The sequence below is a fragment of the Schistocerca americana genome, chromosome X, assembly GCF_021461395.2.
Source record: "Schistocerca americana isolate TAMUIC-IGC-003095 chromosome X, iqSchAmer2.1, whole genome shotgun sequence".
Lineage (NCBI taxonomy): Eukaryota > Metazoa > Arthropoda > Insecta > Orthoptera > Acrididae > Schistocerca > Schistocerca americana.
The window spans coordinates 547,666,041-547,677,922 of record NC_060130.1 but is presented as its reverse complement, the minus strand read 5'-3'; positions in this window follow the sequence as shown (position 1 = coordinate 547,677,922).

Below are 11,882 nucleotides of genomic sequence, written 5' to 3'. Positions count from 1 at the left end.
ACAGGTTTTGCTTTATTACATTTTTAAGACATAATAACGTTCCTTTGCAGTTCGCAGTTAATATGCGAACATCTAACATTCTACAGCTGCGTAATTTTCTTCAGGTAGGTAGTTGTCAAATGATGTAGTTTGTTCTGCTAAGCAGAACTCGTAGATTCACCCTTAGCATTTTAACTCGGTGGGTATTATTAAAACAAAACTGTGTGTAAATGTGAGAGAGGAACGTCTGGTTCATGTTGAAAACGGACGTAATAAATCAGTTAGAAAGCTGTTAAGGTACACATATCACTCATTTATGTGTATGTTAGCATGAACAGTGCTGGGAAAGCAAACCCTGGATTAAATATAAAAACCCTGGAGTAAATTTCCCTGTTGAGAGAAATACAGTGAAAACGATCTGCACGAATACTTTTTATTTACACTTGTTCTTGCTAGTAACCTGGCGTACCCTTTTTCGAGCAGTTATTTCTATATTCATCTTAAAAATTCAGATCCTCAGTTTCCACTCTTTATTCACACTTGTCCTGAATAGCGAGAGAAAAATATACAGGCTCTTCCGAAAAGGTGTCGTAGGTCAGTACAAGTCTGATGACATCCTAGTCTTGTGGGAGACACAACAGTTCTCTCCTCAACGCAGCAACTGGCTTCCCATCAGTTTTTCAAGAGCGTAGTTTCATTGTCTTGTTCAGTTATCGGTGGGGAGGCATTCGGGAAGACGATGGTTCAAAGCCGCGTCCGGCCATCTAGATTTAAGTTTTCCGTGATTTCCCTAAATCGCTCTAGGCAAATGCCAGGATGGTTCCGTTGAAAGGACACGGCCGATTTCCTTCCACATCTTTGACACAATTTGAGCTCTTGCTCCGTCTGTAATGATTTTGACGTCGACGGGACGTTAAACCTAGTCTTCCTTCCTTCTTTTTTCAGTGGATAGGCTGAGTTACTCATTCAGTGAAACTAAAGTGATGCGACAAATTCGCATATCTATTTCGTAGTAAGTCTATCTGGGGAGGAGTCAAGCATCTTTGGGAAACACTGTTTGGAAATCCTGTTTTGGTCTTCCGAAACTTTCTGCTGCCTGTTGCGGTCAGTGTAGGAAGCTCTTGGCGTCGAAATACCGGCGGCATATCGTACACTGTGAGGTTATATTCGTTCGTGGTTAGATATCGTTCTTACGAAACTCACTCGCAATGTTACGAGATGTTCACTCTAACCATACTCACGACTACATGTATAATCTCCAGGTAAGTACAAAATTGCATGAAAAACGTTACTTCTTGTCGTGACATATATTACCATTATTTTCATGTCATCCAGGGATGGAGAGCTGGAAAAAATAACTGCATATGTGCTTACGTGGAAGCTATTATTAAATATATTTTATCTTCACGGATCCTAGGTAAGATTTGTGCGACGCTTGACGAACATACGTGAATTACTGAGAGCAGTCACTGTCTTGCATTGGCTGTTTTTATTTTTGAAATAAACACTTCAGTTCATGCTTTTGCGCTGTTTGCAAATTTCGCCTCCGTGGGCATTTTCAAGCTACCTGGTAGTGAAACAAATGACAAAAGCTATAGCGGCTTCAGGAATAGATAAATAAAGTCAGATATATCCATAGAATCTTTTTACACCCCTCTGTCACAGTGAAAAACTGTAGTCACATACCTTATATTCCGCGCATTAGTGTGGTAGAGCACCTTCTAATCTTCTCATGGTATCCCTGATAAAGCTAAACTTTGCTAATGGCTCGGAAACATGAAATAGAGTGTTTATTTCAAAAATATCACTGTTCACATACTAATAAACTGCCAAAAAGGAAACCACAGAGAACTGACCAGAACTACGCGCAAGCTTGAGGGCGTAGATACAGAGCAAACTGGAAATTTGGAAATTTGTGGTAAGAGCCTATGGTACCAAACTGCCGAGGTCATCGGTCCCTAAGCTGACACACTACTTAATCTAACTTAAGCGCCTGAGACCGCGCGGCAACAAACTGCTGGACATTCCTATTGTAAATAGCGAGCACAATGAGTGAATGGAACAAGTTTGTTCCCAAACAAGACACACAGCGTGGCGTTCTCTATCTCACGGACGAAAAGAGCGAACGAAGTTTCATAATAACTCTTTTTGTGCAATCCACGTTGATTCCAATGGATGAGATTTTCTTTCTGTTTCTGGTGCACATTCTGTCTTTTCATATTTCTGGGAATATTAACGTCGATGAGTAATCACTGAAAGAGAATGAAGTGTGTGCAAAATGCATTTATGGGCTACTCGTGGATGCGATTAGAAATTAATAATGAAAATCCACGTCATCTAAGCGGTAATGCAAGTTTTATAAATACGCAAGGTGAATCAGCTAAACAGTTCACTCCAAATATTTCCGGAATCGTTTAAGATGTCGTAATTCAGTTTGCATCCAGATGAGCTGTAGTACGTCCTCACTAAGCTCAGTAGCTATATTAATTACAGAGATATCGGCATCATCATTACTTTTTCGAAAATAACCTTGGTAACCACTGCTGCTAATTTAATAGTTCTTAAAGAAACGAATTCAATGCCTTTTCACCATTCGAAATTACAATATTTAGAACTGTGGAGTCATCTGTTTAGCCGGACGGAGTGGCCGAGCCGTTCTAGGTGCTACAGTCTGGAACCGCGCTACCGCTACTTTCGCAGGTTCGAATCCTGCCTCAGACATGGATGTGTGTGATGTCCTTAGGTTAGTTAGGTTTAAGTAGTTCTAAGTTCTAGGGGACTGATGACCTCAGAAGTTAAGTCCCATAGCGCTCAGAGCCATTTGAACCATTTTGAAGTTATGTGTTTTGAACATGAAATCGATTGTTGTCTTATGTGGAAGTTTGTGTTGTTACATGGAACTGTCGCGTCAGGCTCATGGGCCGCCACAGATTGATACAGCTAAGAGTCTACTTACAGAAGCGAAACAGTGGAGAAAAGTTTAATTTAACCCTCTGCCCACAAAGTGGGGTGGAAACCACACGCTCGCCCTATTTGTCTTAGTGCGCTTACGCGATGTAGCTGGGTCTTATCCCCAGCTAGTGTGTCCTCCTAACCCAGGGGTTCCGAACATTTCTATTACCCCCTCCCCCCCTGTCCCCCGGCTCTCCCACATTATCACCGGGTTTAGCATTTAACTAAGCTGCAGAATGAAAGATTTCTTGGAACACTTTTATTGTTAAAATGATGAAAGATGATTGATATTTAGGTTGTGTGTGTGTGGGGGGTGGGGGGGGGGGGGAGAGGGAGAGGGGAGAGGAGTGTTTCAATGAATGACGAAGGAATTCAGTTCCTTGTGCATCGCCAGTGCTACCCACAACTCCTTCTCAGATAAGAAAGCTAGTTATCCACAATGACGATAGACACTTGTTACGAAACATACTTCCCCTTCGTTACTCCTCTACGTTGCGGCACTTGCTTGACCTGCACACTGCAACCTCATTTAATACAATCCAAGTTAAAATGTGTGCACTATACTTATTGTTTGTAAATCACTTGATTGCTGGAATTCTTACTTCTGAACTGGCAGAAATTGGAAGACTCCAGGCTGTTAGTGCATTGTGTCGGACCACAGCCACCGACAGTAGTAGTAATAGTAATAATAATAATACTGTGTACAGCCCGTAAGTAGCCCCTATGTAGTTACTGCTCTGTCTTGCTGTCACTTAATTATTTATCTGTTTCGAAGCGAGCAATGAAGCAATTTCTGGACTACTCCAGGTACTATCTACAACTTGGAGAAGACATATTCTTGAGATATTTAGCATTTGTTTCGCATATGTCTCACTTTCATCACCAGCGATGTACGGTACAAAGCACAACATATGTGTGTAACGGGTGGACTATGTGAGGAACCTCTAATCTCCATCATATTAATGCTACTAATTGAGAAAAATAATTATTGATGACGTATATAATCAAAATTACAGTCTTACAAAATTGTGATAACAGTAATGATCCTTTGAAAATAATTTAGTTTCGTGACTGAAACAACGGACTCCACTCTAACTTGATGTTAACGTTCTTCCAATCCATCTTGTGGGCAGAGGATTAAAACTGATATTGATCAAACTTGGCTGTAGTTGCAAACGTACACCAAGTGGAAGGCAAAAGACGTGGCATGTATGGGTGATTCATCTGCTAATTACAGTTCGGCTCTTGTTTTTGCAACAGTTTTGAAAGAAAAGTTTACGCCAAAAATTGAATTGATTTGTGAAACAAAGAATTGAGGTGTGAAACTGCTAAATAATAACTCCGTGTCATTAATTTCATGTCGAGATACACACATATTTCAAAACTACTGTAGCGACAGCAACAACAACAAAAAGAACAAAAGAATGTGGTCGTAAGTATTTCCTTAAATTTCCATTTATGTCGTCAAATGTTCGAAATGCCCACGGACTACTGCAATGCACGTTTGCAATCGCTGATGTAAGGAGTTCTGGACGAACTGAAGACACTGCTTCGATATCATTGCACATGCTGCAACAATACGATGATTTAAGTCGTCCTTGACAGTCGGAACACGTGCGTAGACATCATCTTTGTAGTTTGCCCAAGGGAAAAAATTCCAGTGGCATCAAATCAGGCGAACGTGCAGGCCATTTGTTAACAGCTTCACATACTATTCAGCGAGCAGGAAAGAGATGGGTGAGCGTTTTCCTAGCCACAAGTGAGTGGTGAGCAAGGCACCCATTGTGCAAAAACCATTATGGTATCTTCACTGTCGGAAGGACCAATTACGTATTCGCCAATAACACGGGACCAAAAGTTCCCACTCCACTGCCTCTGATCTTCAACTCGCATCATCCATTGCGGATTATCAGCGGCTCAGTAATACGTTGTGTTTTCCATAATTTGTAAAGGTAACTTCATCGGTAAAGAGAACTGTTTGGAGAAAGAATTTGTTGTCCTTATGCTGGATCAGAAACGAGAGATAGAAACCCATGAGTTTTCCGCAAGCCCACTGGTTAATCTGCTGGTCAAGAGGCACATGACAAAGATGGAAGCAGTCTGCGCTCATAATTCGGACATCGCTGGGATGACTTATTCCAGAGGCGCTATCATTTTGTCTGAAGTTGAGAAACACCTGCCAGAACATACAGAGTGAGTCAGGTGGAAACGTACTGGCTTTGTGGGGTGATAGTAGTACTCATTCTGAACAAAAAACTTCGTATGGACATTTGGCCTATTCCGAATGTTTTTCGAAATAGAACACATGTAATGCACATAGTTATTTATTTTTTGAATTATTCGAACATTGTCATTATTTACAACGTACCACAGTATTGCAGAGGAAGTTGAGATTAACGATTTGATACAGGACACGTTTGGACTATCAGGTCGGGAAAATTACCTCAAATTGGCCTACAAAAACTACCTAAGCTACAACGCATGCGTGTCGCGCCAGATTTTCAATATTCCCACGCTCTCTTCGCGCAAACTATTAGTCCTAGAGAGAAAAATAAATAGAACCTGTTTTGTAGGAAATTCAGCGTAGTTTAATTTTGTAATGCGACACATATTCGTTGGAGGGTGCGGTTTTCGTGTTATTTAAGAGAATCGTACAAAAGCGGTATTAAATGTGTTCTATCTCTGAAACCATGCTGAATAGTGCACCGAGCGAGGTGGCGCTGTGGTTAGCACACTGCACTCCCATTTGGGAGGACGACGGTTAAAACCCGCGTCTGGCCATCCTGATTTAGGTTTTCCGTGATTTCCCTAAATCTCTTCAGGCAAATGCCGGGATGGCTCCTCTGAAAGGGCATGGCCGACTTCCTTCCCCACCCTTCCCTACTCCGATGCGACGCATGTCTCCGCAGTTTAGTTCACGCCCCCAAATCAACCAACCAACCAGGACAGGGCATATGTCCGTCTGAAATTTTTTGTTCAGAATTGCAAATACTATCACCCCTCAAAGCATGTACCTTTCTTACTGACTCACCTTTTATATTTCGTTCGCTCCGCTCGTTGCGAACTTGTTCTTTACCCTCTATAACAGTACACTGCCGATATCAATTTTTTTAATACATTCGCTGAATTGTCATTCTCGTTGAACACCGTCTGTCGGAATGCCTTTGTACGTACAACTGAATAATCCAAGTTGTTCTCTTCGCATTCCTTCTGCACTAGTTTTTCTTGGTTTGTGAAAAAACATTTATTTTTTCAAACTAACGAGCAGTCGACGCACATGAACGACAACAGACGGAATTAAAGCTACATATTTTCCTCTGCGTCCCTTTAATACCGATATCGCGGTGGTACGACACCGTTTAATCCTAATCCGACGTGACGTATTTGTTTATTTGGGTATGAAATCACGAACTTCCGCAAAATGCAACAATCAGTTTCAAGTTCAAAACAGATAAATCCTAAGTTCTAAGTACTGTAATTTCTCTGAAACTGCTAACCTGAATTTGAAGAGTGAAACACCGTTCAATTTGTTTCTTTTAGATGTACGACATTATCTGCAAAAATAACTACAGTTACATTTCAAAAAGCAATGTTGATACCAATATCTCTATGATTAATATAACGATTAAATGAGACTATACGTCGTAGAGTGATGCCTTAATTACAACTCCGGCATTTACCTTACAGCCAAGGGGAACCTTCCACACTCTTTGCTTCACCGATGTGCCCTGCATAATTGAACTCCAGAGCTGAAGTTGCGGAGGGAAGGACTAATAGGCTTGTGCGATATGAGATGTTAATACCACTGGGGCCTACTCGTTAGGATCGTGATTCGTCTAGTTTCAAGCTCCTGTTGAAACTTGAGTGCTGACAACAGTCTTCTGTGACTCAAGTTTACATCTCTTTCGACATAAGCGACCGACGTGGCTGTGCAAAGCTGGGTACATGATTAGGAGGCAGCCAAACTGGTATTCCGCTAACTAATAGTTTAGGCTTTCCTTGGTTTCCCTCATTGCTTTATCGGACTACTGTAACAGCTTGAATCGCAGAGTCACTGTTCAGTAATTGTAATGCCCATGTAACACTGAGAACGGAAAGTTGTTTGATTACTCAATACTGAGTGGAACATAAACCGGGAAAACATAAAGGAAGTGAAAGGAGACGGTGTAAGCTTTTGCTGAAAAAAAAAAGCCTTTCTATTAAGTCTAGAAAGATAAGTATCTACTCAGGAAGCGACGTTATCTGTGTAATATTAAGAGTCAAAAGTAGTCCAAAAGTTTTAGCTGCTGCAACTCTTGAAATGTGGAAAGGCTCAATGAAACTTTGGACCGTAACACTCGTAAGTTACAGTAGAATGTCAGTGTAACTGGTGATTTCAGTTTGTCAGCATATGGTTGGTAAATGTGTACTTCAGTACTTGCGATAAAGAAATATACAGCGTATCCCGAAAAAAACACCGACAAACTTCACGGACAGGTTCCTTATACAGAAATAAGTAAAAAATTTCAATAAACATGGGCTCTAAACTGCATACCTTAAGAGGAACGAGCACTTGTTGATCTTAGATACTATGAAACAGATCTCCTCTACTGCAAGGTCTTTGCTTTCGATGTTTTGAATGGAGGAAGTATTGAGCAAAAAAATAAAAGAAGCCTGGTAAACATGGGGTATAAAGTGCATACTTTAAAGTGGTATGAGCACTTGTTCATCTTCGCTAGTCTGAAACACAGCTCTTCTACTGAACAAATGCTCGTAGCTCTTAAGGTATACGTTTTGGAACCCATGTTTACTAGACAATTTTTCTCGTGTTTTGGTCCATACTACCTCTGCCAAAAATTTGAAAAGCGAAAAGATTGCAATAGAAAGGACGTGTTTTGCAGTATCGAAGATGAATAAGTACTCATACCTCATAAGTTATGCGCTTTAGAGCCCTTGTTTACTAGACATTTTTTCCTTGTTTTGGTGTAAGGAACCGGTTCCTGAAGTTTGTCGGTGTTGTTTTCGGACACCCTGTATTTATTGTTACAATGGCTGAATGTGTGTGAAATCTTATGGGACTTAACTGCTAAGGTCATCAATCCCTAAGCTTACACACTACTTAACCTAAATTATCCTAAGGACAAACACACACACACCCATGCCCGAGGGAGGACTCGAACCTTCGCCGGGATAAGCCGCACAGTCCATGACTGCAGCGCCTTAGATCGCTCGGATAATCACGCGCGGCTATTACAATGTCTGTTCCTTCAGATATACATGCGTGTCTGAAGGAACAGACAATGGTAAAAATCTGCAGCTATAGTAATATTACGAAATTTTTTCACAGTTGCGAATATTTTTGACGTTACCTGTACTAGGCAAGGAAATCAAACCTGTTGGTGAAATGTGAAAATTTGTGCCGGACCAGGGCTAGGCATTGTAATAAAAAGTATTACCTCCTAGACTGGCAAAACGACGATAATATTAACGCTGAACACGTTTGTCTTATTAACGCTGTTGCGGGAATCCAGGTAAGCCGCGAGCTATCGGGACGTAGACACTGCGGCATGTGGAGATTTGGCTACTAAGCCAATATGTTGGGTTATTGCAACATGGATCTTTGTTCTGACTGAGATGAAGGCTAAGAACATCGGAAATCTGCAGGAAGTATCTCAGTGTAAGCAATTTAATACTTTTAGCTGTTTGAATGACTATTTGGATTACCTTGATTTAGCTTCAGACATCTTTTATTAAACGGATCTCTCGACATAACGAAGGAGTTGTATCCCATGTCCGCTCAAACAAACAATTCCCTGATGTTTGCAGCCAAGTTGATCTTGTCGTTCACGTAAAAAACATCTTCTCACGTGCTAGTTTCCTCCAAAAGGCGGCAGTGGTCCAGGTGGCCCGCATCTTGAACGTGGTGAAAATAGCAGAGAACGTCTGCTTCAATGAGGAGCAGAGCGTGCTCCTGGTGTTCCAGCACTGCACTTCCACCTTCATTCTATTCAGTTTCCGCCCAGAAGGAAAGGGAAAGACCACAACCAGAGGTAGGCTCCTGATTTGGGACTGTGTCCAAGTAACTTGCAGGAATATTTTGCTGAATCCTGGAGTCTTCCAGTAGGCCGCAATACTTATATTGGGTAGCGTGAGTCGGCTTCCATAGTAGTACTGTCCATGTCCGGGTAAGTGAGATTGTATAGTGCTAAGGAGCTGGTTCAGTCTCTGCATCGGAGTTTGCTTCAGAAATCTTGTGTCAATTAGCACTGACTGGTTTCGACGTACACTCTAAAAGTCTGCTGCTGTTAGACATATTTCATGCCGTGTATTCATACGCGTGTCGCTAGGCACGTATCTGTCTCAAAGAATCTATAATCTGCGGGTGTAACTTAACTTTGAGTGAAAACTGCAAAGCATGGCTTATTAGAGTTGCCATCCAATAAAGAAAGCTTGGTCTGTAGAACCGGTTAGAGAGGGCCACATGGCCAGCGAACGAAGAGAAACACTCCGTTGTTCTGCCTGGTGCCACGACGTTGTGCTGATATATTTAGTATAGACGCTTTGTATTGTGATGGGCACAATGAAGTGAATTGGTTCTGTATTGTGGTGAGACGATTACTGGCTCGCTTGCTCGCACTGCCTTTGCATGATTAGACGTTGCAGTTGTGGACAATATCAGTTGTCTATTCGAGTTCGCGGTTTCGTTAGAACATATAGGAATCATTATCCAGTTCCTATTCAGTCATCCGCGTTTGGAGGTTGATTATATCATTGTTTTTCCACTCATTAAAAAAACTGAGGTGACAAAAGTCATGTGATAGCTATATGCAAATATACAGACCCAACACCAATCCCTGAGCGGAGAAAATTTCTGACTCAGCCGGGAAACGAACCCGAGGCTCTTTGCATGGCATTCTGTTGTGCTGACCACTTTTTTTTTTTTTGACTTTAGACGAGGGCCGAAATGTGGTAAAAAAAATACAGTTGGACGGGAACTCGCGGCTATAAGTTCAGAATTCGAGACGATTACCACTTCATTTCCGTTTTTTTTAAATTTTATTTTTATACAAATGGATAAAGGAAAGCCGTTCCTCTTCGGCTACATAAACAGAAAAATAGGAAGTAGTCCATTACGACATAAGGATGCTCCCCGCTGCGAATTTTTCGATGACTGTCGTCTCGTTGCTGCGCTGTTTCCATTGTTTGTTCAATCTCATAAAAAAAGGGAACTGGAAAGAGGTGCTATGATTATCTTCTCATGTCATCGATAATCTACCTGCGAGGCGGATTATGGAATGCTCTCCAAAGAAAATTAGAAAAATATTGCCTGTATTTAGGGCTCTTGATGATCGCATAATGTCGTTCGTTGAGGTAATACCAAAAATCGGGTACTGTCTTTTCGGCATTACCGAATAGGTAGAGAACAGCGTGGCCGCTAATCCACGCCACAGAGTTCGTTTTTTCTCTTGGGAAATACATCTCATCGGGGTAAAGAAGTAATCGTGCGCGTGAGAAAAGCCAATATCTGGCGCACCAAATACAAAACATCCTTTGCCGACCCGCATTCGAAACGATGTCCATCCGTGTCAATCACTTGGCATGTGGCACACAAGGGTGAATCGGCGAGGTGGATGTGATGTTGGCGGGTCTGGCACAACTGTTTCCCATTGACAGTTACGTACCATGCAAATTGCACGTCAGTATCAAGGGTGGTGGCATTCACTGCCTGCCACACAGCATGCCACTTTGTAGTGGGGTGTTTGCTTTCAATCATATTCGGCGTCCTGTTCATTTGCATGGCAGCATATATCGCCCTCGTCATCATCATCAAGGGTGTGGGTAGTAGCTTAATTCAAGGAAGAATTGGCTAATGTAGAAGAAAGATGCTGGGATGTCCGATATCATCACAGGGGGTGCGAGTGAGGTCGTAAGGCCTCCAGTAAGAGACTTCTGAGGCACGTCGGGCTTAGTCGTCACAGTTGCAGGTGACAGCTGACGAACAGGGCCTTCGCTCTGTTCTGAACATGACAAAGGCCTAAACCTCCTCTGCTCCTCGGGAGGGTTAGGGTCTCGTAACGAATCTTGAATAACATGCCCGTATTAACAAAGGATCCCAAAACCGCCAACATGCGGTGAGCCAGAGTAGGTGGTTTCGGGAGTATCTGTGCAAAGTGGGGGATACGTGACGCCAAATAGACGTTAGCGTATCGCGTCCGTTGCAGGAGGTCTAGATGTCTAAGACGGTGGTCACTTATTCCTGCTCTCATCTGATTCAATAAACGCCTGTAGTTAATGGCTGTTGAACGCTTCATGTCAGATGTGAATTCAATGCCAAGACAGCGGATTGTGTCACTGATTTGTAGCGGTACGACGCTCTCGTCGGGTAGACCTCTGCCTATAGACAGAGCGTGCGATTTGTGGAGATTGAGTGTGCTCCCCGATGCCGCGCCGTAGGTCGCCACCCACGGCAGTGCTGCACGAACATCGTCATTACTGCGGAGTACCAGATCATCCGCATATTCAGTGCAGCAAAAAGTGTGTCCACCAAGGGACATCTCAGTCAGGCATTGTCGGAGGCCGCATAGGGATGGTTCCAAGAGGGGGGCGTACAATATCGCCGTAAGAGGGCAGCCTTGTCGCACCGATCCCTGGATCTGTATCGGCGGCGTGAGACGGCCATTATATAACACTTTGGACGTCGCTCCACGTAGGAGACGCATCAGTACCTTAACTGTGATATCCGGATACCCTATGTGTCGCAGTACCTCCATCAAAAATGTGTGGTCGACTCTGTCAAAGGCCTGGCTAAAGTCGAATGAGGCCAAAACTCCTGGCAGTTGGCGAGCTTTGTCTAGCGCGATCATATCTCGATATCGGCACAGTGCAGTACGAATATTACGGTCACCACCTAACGATGCCTGGTCCTGCGACACTACACATCGTACCGATCGCTTTAGGCGTGCCGCCAGAAG